We start from the raw sequence: 14,398 nt of genomic DNA, 5'->3' as shown, positions 1-14,398 counted from the left end.
AGTCGATTGCTGTTTAGAAGTGGTTGCTTTGCTGGGCTGCATGTGGTCATGGTGTTGCTGTTATTATAATAATACTCAAATTTAGAAGGGAATCTACATTCTTGTTAATTAAAATGTCATAAAATGCTTTTAATTTGCAGCCACATATCTGTGTTCTGTATACTTGGCTAATTTTTATGCAAGAAGATTTTTTTTTAAAGATATCGCTCATTTTTGTAAATGAAATAAATAAAATATTTGAGGAAATAGTTAAGATGATTTGAAGTTGTGAACTTTTGGATCACATATTCAAATTATTTTCTGTTGTAGTGAAACTCTCAGATAATTTTTAAGCATTGAAAGAATTGACTGTTTTGAATTTAGTTTCTTCAGTCAAGTGGAAGTGACTTTCACAAAATATTTTAAGCTACATAAGGAAGAAATGTATCCCAAATTTGGTCAAAAAAAGTTGAAGGATATGTATGACCTGTAGATATGCTGCTAGATGGGGAATTGAGGAAAAACAATTCAACCCTTTCCATTAAGTGGTAAGTCTTTAAATTTTGAAGCCTGTCTTGTTGAATAAAAATGACACATCAGTAATAGTCAACTATATTTCCAGCAGCTATTAATAATATTGTGGCTGTTAGGACTTGAGTCAGACCATCCAAATTTTACCCTAATCATTCTTGTAATACGATTAGCTATTGATTCTGTTATATCTATCACATCCATGGCTATATCATCTGCCAAAACATTTAGTACCCTCTTCCATTCAAAACATTATTTGCTTGCACAATTCCTGACACTTGATAAATCCCAAATTTGCCCAACCTTAGAATAACGTTGTCATACTGGAGATGGTTTATCAAAAACTTTGTTAAGGATGCTCGTTGCTATTCTGAAGATTAGTCATTCCACTTAATTGATGACCACTGTCTTACAAATTTCCTCCATGTGCTCTCTTATAGCTTCTCTGTCTCTGCATTATGTGTTTTTTGTAGTTATTTTCATGGATGCTGCTCAACCAAACTGGCCACCACAATTCCTCCTATTTCCTTTAATCATATGAAAAATGTAATGAACTGCTGGTCAACATCAATACTCAGTTCACCTGCAAACTTATCACCCTCTTCTTTTCACTTATCTTAGTACAACCTTCCCATTTACCATCTTTCCCAATGAATACAACCTCCAACTCTTCATGAAACACTACATATAGGTTTCATTCACAAACATTACATATAGGTTTTGTGATCTCTTGTTTGTAAGGTTAATAAAAAATAATAATAAATCCATCAGATAACATACTTTAAGGGTCAAAGATAGATAGTTGAGAGGAGATCTCTGCATAATGTTTTAAGCAGTACGAAAAAAAACAGGTCAAGCTTCCACCCTAATGTCCAGTCCCCACTTTATAGTGCATCCTGTTAGTAGGAATCTACCTTGATATGGAACAAATAAGGATAGGCTAGCAGTTTAGGATTTGGTAACCAAATTTTATTCTATAATGACTTAAACCAAAAGACATTGTGGGTTCAACAAGATGAAATGACATTCTAGCTAGAGAATGACTCAGCTAAACAAGACATTTACCTGCTGTTCATCAGAACCTGGACCAACAGTGAAAAGTCACCTACTGGAACAAACTCATCATAATTCAAGATAGGCATTACAAATAAGAATGGAAAAGAAATAGAATTGGCAGAATAATTAAAGCAGTTCCAGTTTGACTTAAGTAGCAAAGAAGACAAAAAAAATATTCTTCTAAATAACAAATATACGATCTTATATTCAGCCAGTAATGATCAGGGAAAGGAAGAGCTGTGATATTTAATCAGTGCTGTGTGCATGGTGCTTGTGAGGACAGAGATAGAAGTTTATTGACATTTTTCTGAAGAGTTACAGGTTGTAGTTGTTTGGGAATACATGAGACTCAAGAGATAGACAGAATAAAACACCAAGAGGAGAATCAGGTTCACTGTGTTTACATTTGCACAGTAAAGGGATGCTGGTCAACTGCTGCTCTTGTTAACAAGTGCAACAGAAAGCAGAAGAATGATGGTTACTAGTTCAGTGGATTAATGGCCATTGAATTACACCTAAACCTCTTTTTATGCAAATTGGGATATCAAACATAATTTTTGTTTTCATGCAATTTTTATTCACTTTTACGTGACCAACCTGAAGTCTAAGTTAGGAAAAAATCCGTAATTTAAGGAAATTCTGAGAATTTTGTAGAATTGCATTCTCGTTTCAATTAAGAAAATTCTAAATTCTTACAAATTTCATTTATTGGAAATTCCCCGAATTACATAACTGACTGCGCATAAAAAAGCAGTTCTTACCATTTGAAATTGGTGTTTAAGTAGACAACACAGTTACCATATATTTTGCATTTGCATTTTTTAAGTGAAATCAAAATAAAAATCTCGTTATAAAATTAATAATTTTGCCAAGAAATAATAAATGGTAAGCTATATGTAATTTTCAGACTTTCATTTCATTAACTGAAGATTTTAATCCAGCCCTCACATGATGTTGCCGATAACCAAAGAAAAAAGGAAAGCGATTTCCTTGGATATAAAAATTCAAATTTTAGATCGTCTTCAAACTGAGGAAGGTGCGATGGCTGTGGGTAAGCATTTTGGAGTCCATGAATCAACTGTCAGATCTATAAAGAAAAATGAAGAGGCTATTAGAAAAGCGGTATGTTCTGGTACAAAATCGAGTGCGAAATTATCATCATACACAAGAGATGTTCTAGAAAAGGCCAAAAAAGCTTTAGTGATGTGGATAGAAGATAACATACAAAAAAGAATGCCAGTTGACGGAAATTCCATCAAACAATCAGCATTGAGATTTTATGAACAAATTAAAAAACTGCAGCCAGATACTTCATCTCAATCGAGAAAAAAATATGAATTTCATGCAAGCAATGCTTGGCTGGCTAAGTTTGTTAAAAGACTTGCTCTTCATAATATAAAAATTAAAGGTGAAATGGCTTCTGCTGATGAAACAGCTGCTAAAGCATTTCCACAAAAACTTGCTAAAATAATTGAAGATGGGGGTTACACTCATGAACAAGTTTGGAATATTAATGAAACCGGCCTTTTCTGGAAAAAAATGCCAAACAGAACTTACGTATCAAAAATGCAAAAAAACTGTTGGTGGGTTCAAAGCAGCAAAGGATCGCATAACACTCCTATTTTGTTCGAACGCTTTAGGAGATCGGATGTTAAAATCACTGCTCATAAATCGATCATTAAGACCACAGCCAACAAAATGTGTAGATTTTCAAAAATTGCCAGTTCATTGGGTGACCATTGATATTTTCACTGAGTGTTCCACAAACATTTTGTGCCAGAAGTTAGACGCTATTTGAATGGCAAGGGTCTCGAATTTAAATTGCTTTTGATTCTTGATAATGCACCCAGTCATCCTGTCATAGAACACCCAAATGCGCAATTTTTTTTCTGCTGCCCAATACCACATCATTGCTATAACCTCTAGATCAGGGTATAATTGTGACTTTTAAAACATATTATGTCAGACGAACATATCAGTACGTTTTGAACAAGCTAAATGATGATGAAACACTGTCAGTTATTAATGTGTGGAAAAAATTTTCAATTATGGATTGTATTGATCAAGTTCGATTATCATTATCTGAATTGAGACCAGAAACTATGAATGCATGCTGGAAAACTATTTGGTCCGCATGTGTTAAAGAGAATGCTCCTGTTCTCTTCAATCATACTGCAGAATTCCCCAATATAATAAGTTGGCATGTGAAATTGGCAGAGAACAATTCGATGATCTTACGTTGGCAGATATCGAAGAATTGTTAATTGATAAACCTCTTAGCAAAGACAAAATAGTGGATATGTTTCTGAGACTCCTGAAAGTGAAGACGTTAATGATGATGATCAAGATAATCCCACTTTTACTGCTGATATAATTAAAGGTCGTAAACTGGCCAGTAATTTAGGCAATTATTTTGCCCGACATGATCCAAATGAAGAATGTTTGGGAGTTTTCACGTGAGTTTAAGTTGTTAAATGTCTTCATACAGAGAATTATATTGCAACTTATCTAAAGCATCAACACAGCAATTAATAACCAAGTTCATGCCTAAAACTACTGGTATTTTTGTTCAAGACCAGTGGTAATTTTGTTCAAGACATGACAAGAAGAATTCCACAAGTTGAAGTGGAAGTCGACGACGCTAATACCATATCGTCGCGATATGGTATTATTGTACAATATCATACAATAAACGCGAAAACAAAAGTTTTTGCGTTTATTGTCAGCAACTGATAGCGAATAACATAATTTTTTTATAGAATCCTTAGCAAACAGCTGAAATGAATGTTATTTTTTTAAAGTTATTAAAATTCATTATATGTATGTGTGTTCTCCATGAAATGTAAATAAAAATCTTATGATCCTAACGAATTTAATGTTTGTTTTTTTTTTCATTATTTTGCTTATATTTCAGGTTTGGAACCAATCTTCACTCTTTCTATGGAGTCAGTAGTTCTTTTTATGCGAATTCTATTTATGCTTAATTTTTAGGAACGTATCTATTGCGTAAAAAGAGGTTTAGGTGTACTTATAGAATAGACACGCTGAAATTTTGCATATGTGAGATAGAGTTTGAAATGAATCTGGAAGAGAAGAATCATGTATGAGTTGAATTGCTCTCTTCTTGACAGTGTCGAGAATTTTTAGAAAAATCATGCCATCTAAAGTATGGTGAAAGCAAGGAGTTCATTGCTATTTAGAAGTGGTTGCTTTGCTGGGTTTTATGTGTGTATGTGGTTTTGGTGTTGGTGCTGCTGTTTATTATGATAATGCTGAAATTTATAAATTTGAAATTTTAGGCGCTCTGCCTGAAACGTATGTGCAGTATTCTAATCATGGGGGAATTTGGGATTTGTATATCTACAAACCTTGCGATTATTGTATAATAATTGCAAGGTTTGTAGACTATAAAAATCATGTATGAATGGAGACCACGCAAAACACGTCAGTGCTTGTTCACAGCATGTGCGACACTGGCGAATGCAGCCGGCGGCGGAAAGATACGACTAGTGGTGGGACGGGAATGTGTACATATAAGAAACTGATTAACTCCGGATTCACATAAAGTCGGGGTTTTACTGTATTTCCATTCAGGTTATTTCCTATATCATTTATGCACAAATTAAATAGCAATGATCCCTGCACCTAACCTTGCAACATACTACTGGTTACCTGTTTTCACTTTGATTCTGCCCCTCCATAAACTATTTTTTTGATATCTGTCCAGCAGTCACCCTCTTATCCACTTAACCAGTGTTATATCCATCCCTATTTGTTCTAATTTGCATAACAGAGTTTCATGTGGTATTCTGTCAAAAGCCTTTGCAAAATCCATCAGAATCATTGGGTAGCCATTTCCTTTATCCAACTCTGCTGTTAACTCTATTTTGACCAGTTTTTCCACTACTTTTGCCACCACACCTGAGATACTGATTGGTCTATAATTTGCTACTGCAGACTTAGAACCTCCCTTATGCAAGGGAATTATTTAGCCCTCTTTCCACTCCCTTGGAACCCTACCAGAGCTGAGACTTAAATTAAAGAGCTTAGTCAGAGGCAGTGCGAGTTCCCTTGCGCATTCTCACAAAACCCTAGCTGATATCCCATCTAATCCCACAGGTGTATTTACATTGACCTCAGTTTGGGACCTCTGTTCCCACATTAGTGTCTGTCACATATGTTAAAGCAGTAACCTCACTGGATGATATACTCTTGCAAAGTGGTCACTCAGTAACTCAACTATTTTATCTGGTTCTACACTTCGTGACCATCATCACTTATTAAGGTTGATCTACCATAGTCATTCTTTCTCATAATCTGATTTTGTCTTCCTTGGCCATGATGGTAATTTTTCTTGCAGTGGCCTTGTACTGTTCGTGTGTTTGCTGGTCACCTTTCCTTTATATATATCCTCCACAGGATTTTCTTCTTCTGCAGCTTGTGCTTAATGATATTGCTTATCCATCTAACTCCTACCTGATGAACCCTTCTTATATTAGGTATGCAATTTATCTTCCATGCATCACGAACATCCTTACTCTGCAATGTTTTATGACATGGCACAGATTTAAGCTTCCTCCTAAGCTTAGCATAATCACCTATCTTGTAGTTCCATATATAGCTCTTCTTGACAGAATATTCCTCATGTCGTACAATCTCCCAAGTCAAGACCACATGGTCACTTTCATTGGAGGTAATGCAGTCACCTTGGCTATGAATACCCCCCTTCTGATCCTCTGTCTAGGTCCAGTACTCTCACACCTCTAGTCCCCTTCATCACATGCTGCCTTAAGTAATTATCTCTTAGTAGGTATATAAATTCCTTTCAATGTTGCACAGTGATCAGCATTCATTTTAGAAATTATAGACTTTACAACCGCTTTAAAAATAACTCTTTTAATATCCCAAACGTTTCGATCTTCATATTAAGATCATCATCTGGATTATATACAAATACACAAGCACAAGCTGAGTTACATACGATGAACAAAGAAACAATGAATTCGATCACAAGTTAATCTACTGGCATGACCTCTAGTGAAAAAAAAAATTTATTTAGAAATTACATCAAGCTAAATTCTATTCATGATAACATGGATAAACATTCTTTCTTTTAGTAACAATGATGTCCTATTTTTAGCATTACAATTGTTATTTTTGATTTAGGATCCTGGGTTTTCTACAGTCCTGTTTATAGTTGCTCTTAGAGAGGAAGGTTCTGTGGATCGAATATGTGCCTTCCATATGTTTGGGATTTTTAGGCCATCATTATTGTTCAGATTGGGGTGGTTGATAATAATCTCACATGCTTCCTTGAATTTGCATCCATGCCATGTTTTGGTGTGATGTAGACAACTAGTGCTTTTCCAGTCATTTCTATGTAAGGTGTTCACAGGGCATGATCAGAAAGGCCAGCTTCACCATAATTATTATATTTAATGTGTCATTTATGTTCTTTTTGTCTGATAGGAATTGTGCGTCCTGTTTCCCCTATATATGGTATGTTACAAGTGCAATAAATACGGTATACTCCAGAGTGGGCCACCGGAGGGAGTGGGTCTTTGGATGAGTTGAGTAAGCTTTTTAGTTTTGCAGGAGTTAAACAAAGGTGGCTTTCAGGTTGTATTTTTGTAGTATTCTGTTTATTTTATCTCCTGTCCCTTTAATGTACGAAATGGTTATAGTTTTATTGTAGTCTGGTTTGTCTTTGTTTTTAATTGAGGTCTTGTAGAGAATTTTGTTAATAGTGTTTTGGCTGTACCTATTTTTTTTTTAAAAGTATTGCAGATAACTTTAAATTCGTCTTTCAGTGCATGTTCACCGGAGCAGATCTTCAGAGCCCTGTTTTTTTAGAGTATTAATGACACCTAGTTTTTGTGTTGGGTGGTGGTAGGAGTTTATGTGTATATATTGGCCAGTATGTGTCGGTTTCCAGTAAATAGTGAAGGAAAGATTGCCAGAAGGAAGACATGCGACAAGAGTATCTAGGAATGGAAGTGTGTTCTGTTTCTCAATCTCTGTGAACTGTATGCTTTTGTGTTGTTTGTTTAGGTGGCTAAGGAATGTGACAAGGGGCCATGGGACCAGATTGCAAAAACATCGTCAACGTATCTAAGCTTGACTTTGGGTTTTAAAAGACAGGAATCTAGAGCATGTTGCTCAAAATGTTCCATATAAAAGTTAGCAATAGTAGGGGATAATGGCGAGCCCATGGCTGTACCTTCTTTTCGTAGGTAGAAAGCGTTTTGCCATACAAAATAACCAGAACGTAATACATGCGCAAAGAGTGCCGTGATTTCTGGAGTGAATGTGTTCTGTAAAAGACGGATTGTGTCATTGATTGGGACATTCGTAAAAAGGGGCAGAGACATCAAAACTGACTAATAAATCATCTTTTTCTAATGTCTTTGATGTTTATGAAGTGTTGTGTATTTCTGATATAGGAGGGGGAATGACCTACTAACTCCTTGAGTGTTGCCACTAATTTCTTGGCTACATGATAATTCGGGCTATCTTCGACAATTGGCCGGAGTGGTGCGTTTTCTTTGTGAATTTTCATTAGCCTGTAAATTCTTGGGGAACGAGCGTAGTGCGGTGTTAGATCCTAAGTGAAGGAATCTTGGAAAGAAATCATTCATTTAGGGTCTAACATATGAAAATTGCAAACATAGAGAAATACCTGCACATCAGTTGTAATTAAAAGTGAAACTTCCTCACTTTATGTAAAAATTTGTATTCTTTATTTAAGCACCTTATATTTAAGCTATTGTGATTAATTTGAGATTTCATTTTGTAGTTTTAAAAAAGAAAGATAATGTGAATTAAATTTAAGCCTTACTTAAGCTATGTAAAATCTATTGTGAGTCATCATAAAGCTGTTAAGTATTAATTCCTGGAAGGCCTAAAGCTACATGCGTACAGCGTAACGCTGGCGGGTATAGCTTATTCAGAAAATCATGTAACCATATATTCCATGAATCCGAGTATATCAGTGTTGTAGAAACGAAGGATAAGCCAAAGGGTGAAATTAGTAAGGATCGTGTGCAAAAAGGGGCTGAAAAAGAGGGCGCTCTATAGGAGTATAAAAGGGGGTTGAGCCTGGAACACAGGGCTTTCTCTTGTCGTATTGTTTTCCTGTTGGGTGGTTCGGAAGTTGGTGGGCAGTTTTGCTTAAGGGGGGGGGAGTGGAGTCTGTGATGTCAGGCAGCGAGCGTTCGTAAAGAAACGAAGCTGGATTCTATGCAAAGCTGAAGGTAAAAAAATTCCAGTCCTAGCAGAATCAGGGCGTCGCTGAAAAGCCCCATCGAGTTGTTCCTGAAACGCAAAGATTTTGAGTCCGTTTCCTGCAGAAAGAATGAAGATAGCGTAACCCCTACGTTGGCGTATAGACAGCCAAACATGGATGAGAAATATCCAGATAAACACGTGGTGCAGAACGACGTGGAAAAAAGTCGGTAAGGTGTAATTGCTCTAATTTTGTGTGAATGTTCATTAGAAGAAAGAAGATTGTTTACAAATTTCACAATCGTAAACAGATTGTGAAATTTAGAACTTTATTCTAAGGAACTGTGTGAACAGTCTCTAATCAGAAAGTTAATCTCGTTTGTGAGTAAGAAGAATTGTTTAGAAGAGATTTTTTGTAACTTGTATGTGATAGGATTAACTTGATGCGATATGAAAGGTAGAATTTAGTGTCTCAGTAACATTAGAATGGTTGATAGTTTGCTCTTACGAGTAATACTGTTAGAAGGAATTTAGCTTAACTTATTATCATTTGATTTATATCCCAATGTGTAATTACTCTGTTTAGCTTGTCTTATAAGTTATAATTAGTTCGAAAGTGTTAATCTCTTAGTTCGAGTTTTATTTAGTATTGAGCATAATTGAGTGTATGAGTTTTGTATTGTGCTTTAGATATTCAAATAAACATGTCATATTTACCTGAACGTGAGTCACGCCTGATTACGATTCCAAATTACCACTTATAAAAATAGAACCTGTTTTGGCAGGAAGGATTTAGAGAGTGAATATAAGATATAGATTTAGGTCATGACTGCAATAATCTGAATCTATATGGCAGTTCAAATGAGATATTGTGTAAGAAAGCTAAGAATCTAGTATTGTCTCCCTGAGTAAGGATCTTTTCTACTATTGGATACTGGCTGGCGCAGCAAAATATAAATTTGCCAGTATCCGAAGAGGAAACAATCCTAGATTTAAGAATAAGATTAAAGTAAGAGAAGAAAGAATAAATAACGAATGATAAATATATAACAATACAGCAGCCAGTAGGATTTTGATCGTATAAGGTTTAAGTAAGAACAAGGATAGAAATTAAGAGTAAAACAACTAATTAAATATAGAACATCGAGATAACAATAGAACAACAACTTTTTAACAGCGGAAATAGTTTTTTGACCGTATCTTCGTATCATGTGGTAATTGACTTAAGTAGTTTCTCTGTTTTATTTTTAATCTATTGGTTTGGTTGTAGTTAACGACTTGGTATGTATTATTGTCCAAGACTAGCAGATTCATTTTTTCCACATAAGTAGTTCGGTTTAAAATTTCAATATTTCGGCTCTAGTTATTACAATGTTCGTGTTTGATTTCATTGAAAATCAAATTGGAAATCATTGAAATCAAATACGAACATCGTAATAACTAGAGCTGATAAAGGAAGTGCCACCGTTATTTTAAACCGAACCACTTACATGGAAAAAATTAATCTGCTAGTCTTGGACAATAATACATACCAAATAGTTAACTACAAGTCAACCAATAGAATAAAAAATAAAACAGAGAAACTACTTAAGTCAGTTACCACATGGCCCAAAGATATGGTCAAAAAACTTTCCTCACTATGTTCGTTCCTCAAGAATTTATGGACTACTGAAAATTCACAAAGAAAACACACCACCCGGCCAATTGTCGATGGGATTGATACCCCGAATTATCACGTAGCCAAGAAATTAGCAGCAGCACTCAAGGAGTTGGAAGGTCATACCCCCCTTGTATATCAGAAATACGCAACACTTCATAAACATCAAAGACATTACATTAGAAAAAGATGATTTATTAGTCAGTTTTGACGTCTCTCTGCCTCTCTTTACGAATGTCCCAATCAATGACACAATCTGTCTTTTGCAGAACAAATTCCCTCCAGAAATCATCGTGCTCTTTGCACATGTGTTATGTTCTGGTTATTTTGTATGGCAAAACGCTTTATACCTACGAAAAGAAGGCACAGCCATGGGCTTGCCATTATCCCCCCCCATTGCTAACTTTTATACGGAACATTTTGAGCAACATGCTCTGGATTCCTCTCCTTTAAAACCCAAAGTCTGGCTTAGATACATTGACGATGTTTTCGCAATCTGGTCCCATGGCCACTAGTCACATTCCTTAGCCACCTAAACAAACAACGCAAAAGCATACAGTTCACAGAGATTGAAAAACAGAACACACTTCTGTTCCTAGATACACATGTCGCATGTCTTCCTTCTGACAATCTTTTCTTCACTATTTACTGGAAACCGACACAAACTGGCCAATATATACAAATAAACTCCTACCACCACCCAATACAAAAACTAGGTGTCATTAATACTCTAAAAACAGGGCTCTGAAGATCTGCTCCAGTGAACATGCACTGAAAGAAGAATTTAAAGTTATCAGCAGTACTTTTCAAAAAAATGGGTACAGCCAAAACACTATTAACAAAATTCTCTACAAGACCTCAATTAAAAACAAAGACAAACCAGACTACAATAAAACTATAACCATTTCGTACATTAAAGGGACAGGAGATAAAATAAACAGAATACTACAAAAATACAACCTGAAAGCCACCTTATAACCTCCTGCAAAACTAAAAAGCTTACTCAACTCATCCAAAGACCTACTCCCTCCGCTTGCCCACCCTGGGGTATACCGTATTTATTGCACTTGTAACATACCATATATAGGGGAAACCGGATGCACAATTCCTATCAGACAAAAAGAACATAAACGACACATTAAATATAATAATTATGGTGAAGCTTCCTTTCTGATCATGCCCTGTGAACACCTTACATAGAAATGACTGGAAAAGCACTAGTTGTCTACATCACACCAAAAGATGGTATGAATGCAAATTCAAGGAAGCATGTGAGATTATTATCAACCACCCCAATCTGAACAATAATGATGGCCTAAAAATCCCAAACATATGGAAGCACATATTTGACCCACAGAACCTTCCTCTCTAACAGCAACTGTAAACAGGACTGTAGAAAATCCAGGATCCTAAATCAAAAATAACAATTGTAATGCTAAAAATAGGACATCATTGTTACTAAAAGAAAACTATCTGTAAGAAAGAATGTTTATCCATGGAGATCGGTTTAGCTATTTCACTTATTAAAACTGCTCCAATCCCTAGATGGAACCATGAATAGAATTTAGCTTGATGTAATTTCTAAATAATTAATTTTTTTTTTTTACTAGAGGTCATGCCAGTAGATTAACTTGTGATCGAATTCATTTTTCTTTGCTCACTGTATGTAATGTAACTCAGCTTGTGCTTGTGTATTTGTATATACTCCAGATGAAGATGATCTTAATATGAAGTCGAAACGTTGGGATATTAAAAGTGTTATTTTTAACGCGATTGTCAAGTCCATAATTTATAAAATGAATGTATAAATCCCATTTCCTTCCTGTCATGTGATCTTAGTTCCTTCCAGTCTATATCTCCATAGTTGAACCCCCCCCCCCCTTGCATAATAATTACTTGACCTGTACTCATTGTATTAATCTGCCACTGCCTATTCTTTTCGGCTGCATTTCATCCACTATCATCAACCCCCCCCCCCATCCTATCTTATCTGAAAATACTAAACCCTTCACATTCTTTACGTGTAACGTTATTATTTGGTATATTATTTAATATTTAGCAAAGGTATTATATATAATTCCTTAATAAAATTATTTATTTACTTGAAATTTCACCCATGTTTCATTGGCATCTTCGGTATGAAATGAATAGAAAAAAAAAGAACACAAACACTGAAGAAAAATAAACTTGCAACACTAATACTGTATTTAAGGCAACAACAATAACATGTAAGAAAGTTTTAAAGCGAATAAAAGTTGAGCAGCTCTCAGATGTAAACTGTAGACTAAAATACAGAAATATTATTGAAAAGAAAATGAAAGAGTTTGAGAACAGGAATCAAACCTTGGAGATTCAGTGGCAAACTCTGAAGGAAACATTGATTGATTCTGCCAGAGAGGCATGTGGTGAGGTTGTGTGCAAAGATAAAAAAATCAGAACTCCCTGGTGGACACAGGAAGTTAAAGAGGCAGTGAAGGAAAAGAAGAAAGCATATCAAAAGTTCCTGGCAAATAAGTCAGCTTTTACTCTTACAGAATACAGAGACAAATGTAAGAAAGCTAAACAGTGTGTAAAACTAGCTAAACAAAAGTCATGGGAGGACTTTGGCAAGAATATAGAAAATAAATATCAAGAAGGTGGCAAAATATTCTGGAGGTTGTTGAAGAAGCTTAGGAATGGAGGAAAGAGTGCTGTAAAAGGAATTAGAGATGATAAAGGTGAAATGAAAACAGGAGAAAAAGATATCCTTGAAGTATGGAGTAATTACTTTGAAAAACTGCTAAATGAAACAAGCAGTGATGACAGCACAGTGATACAAAACACTGACCAGGCATGCAGTCAGGAATACATATCCATACTTGAAGTAGAAAAAGCCATCAAAGGCTTGAAATGTGGAAAGGCAGCAGGAGTAGATGATATTCGACCAGAAATGCTGAAGTATGGTGGTATAAGAGTCTTACAGTGGCTGCACTGCATAGTTCAGAAAGCCTGGACAGAGGGACGAATTCCCGATGATTGGAGTAGAGCTCTCATAGTACCCATATATAAAAAGGGAAATAAAACTGAATGTGAGAATTACAGAGGTATTTCCCTACTGAGTGTTCCTGGCAAGATCTATGCAAGTATACTTGAGAAACGGTTGAGAAGAATTGTGGAAGAAAAGCTTGGTGAAGAACAAGCTGGATTCAGGCCAAATAGAGGCTGTCAGGATCAGATCTTCACTTTACGACAAATAGTCGAGAAAGCATGGGAATATAACAAAGATCTGTATTTAAGTTTTGTCGATTTGGAAAAGGCATATGACAAGGTGCCAAGAGAGAAGCTATTCAATACGCTGCAGTTGTATGGTGTCAATGGGGCATTATATCAAGCAATACTTAGTCTTTATTTGAGTTGTGAGTCAGCAGTTAGAATTGAAGGAAGTACAGGAAGATGGTTTAATGTTAAATCTGGTGTGAGACAAGGATGTACATTATCCCCTTTGTTATTCATTATCAATATGGATCACATTATGAAGGAATGTGGTATTAAACCTGATATCAAAATTGGAGATGTTAATGTCAGCTCTTTGCTTTATGCGGATGATGTTATACTTTTAAATAAATCCGCTACAAGTCTGCAAGATTCTCTGACTAAATTGAATAGCTGTTGTAATAGATATGGTATGAAGGTCAGCAATAAAAAGACAAAGACAATGAAAATAGGCAGAATCATTGAAAATGTCAACTGTGTTGTGAATGGAGAACCTGTGGAACAAGTAAAACATTTCAGCTACTTAGGCACAATTTTTACTGAAGATGGTAAACTAAATATAGAAATAGACAACAGAATCAGCAAAGCTGGTATCGTGGGAAGTCAATTGAATAAATTCATATGGAATAAGAAAGAAATTAGTCGGAACACTAAATTAGCTGTATACAAGACTGTGTTCAAACCAATTTTAACTTATGG

General features: G+C 35.4%; 1 protein-coding gene across 1 annotated transcript in view; it reads left to right on the top strand.

The window, feature by feature from the left end:
• LOC150100283 (hsc70-interacting protein-like) overlaps positions 1-14,398 on the top strand; it is a 192,199-nt gene that overhangs the window by 81,734 nt on the left and 96,067 nt on the right. The gene's annotated exons all lie outside the window — the stretch shown is intronic.

The sequence above is a fragment of the Typopeltis vanoorti genome, chromosome 13 (assembly GCF_054136105.1).
Source record: "Typopeltis vanoorti isolate ZY-2024b chromosome 13, IOZ_Tvanoo_1.0, whole genome shotgun sequence".
Taxonomy (NCBI): domain Eukaryota; kingdom Metazoa; phylum Arthropoda; class Arachnida; order Uropygi; family Thelyphonidae; genus Typopeltis; species Typopeltis vanoorti.
Note: the sequence above shows the minus strand (reverse complement) of the source record. Positions and strands in the feature narration are given on the sequence as shown.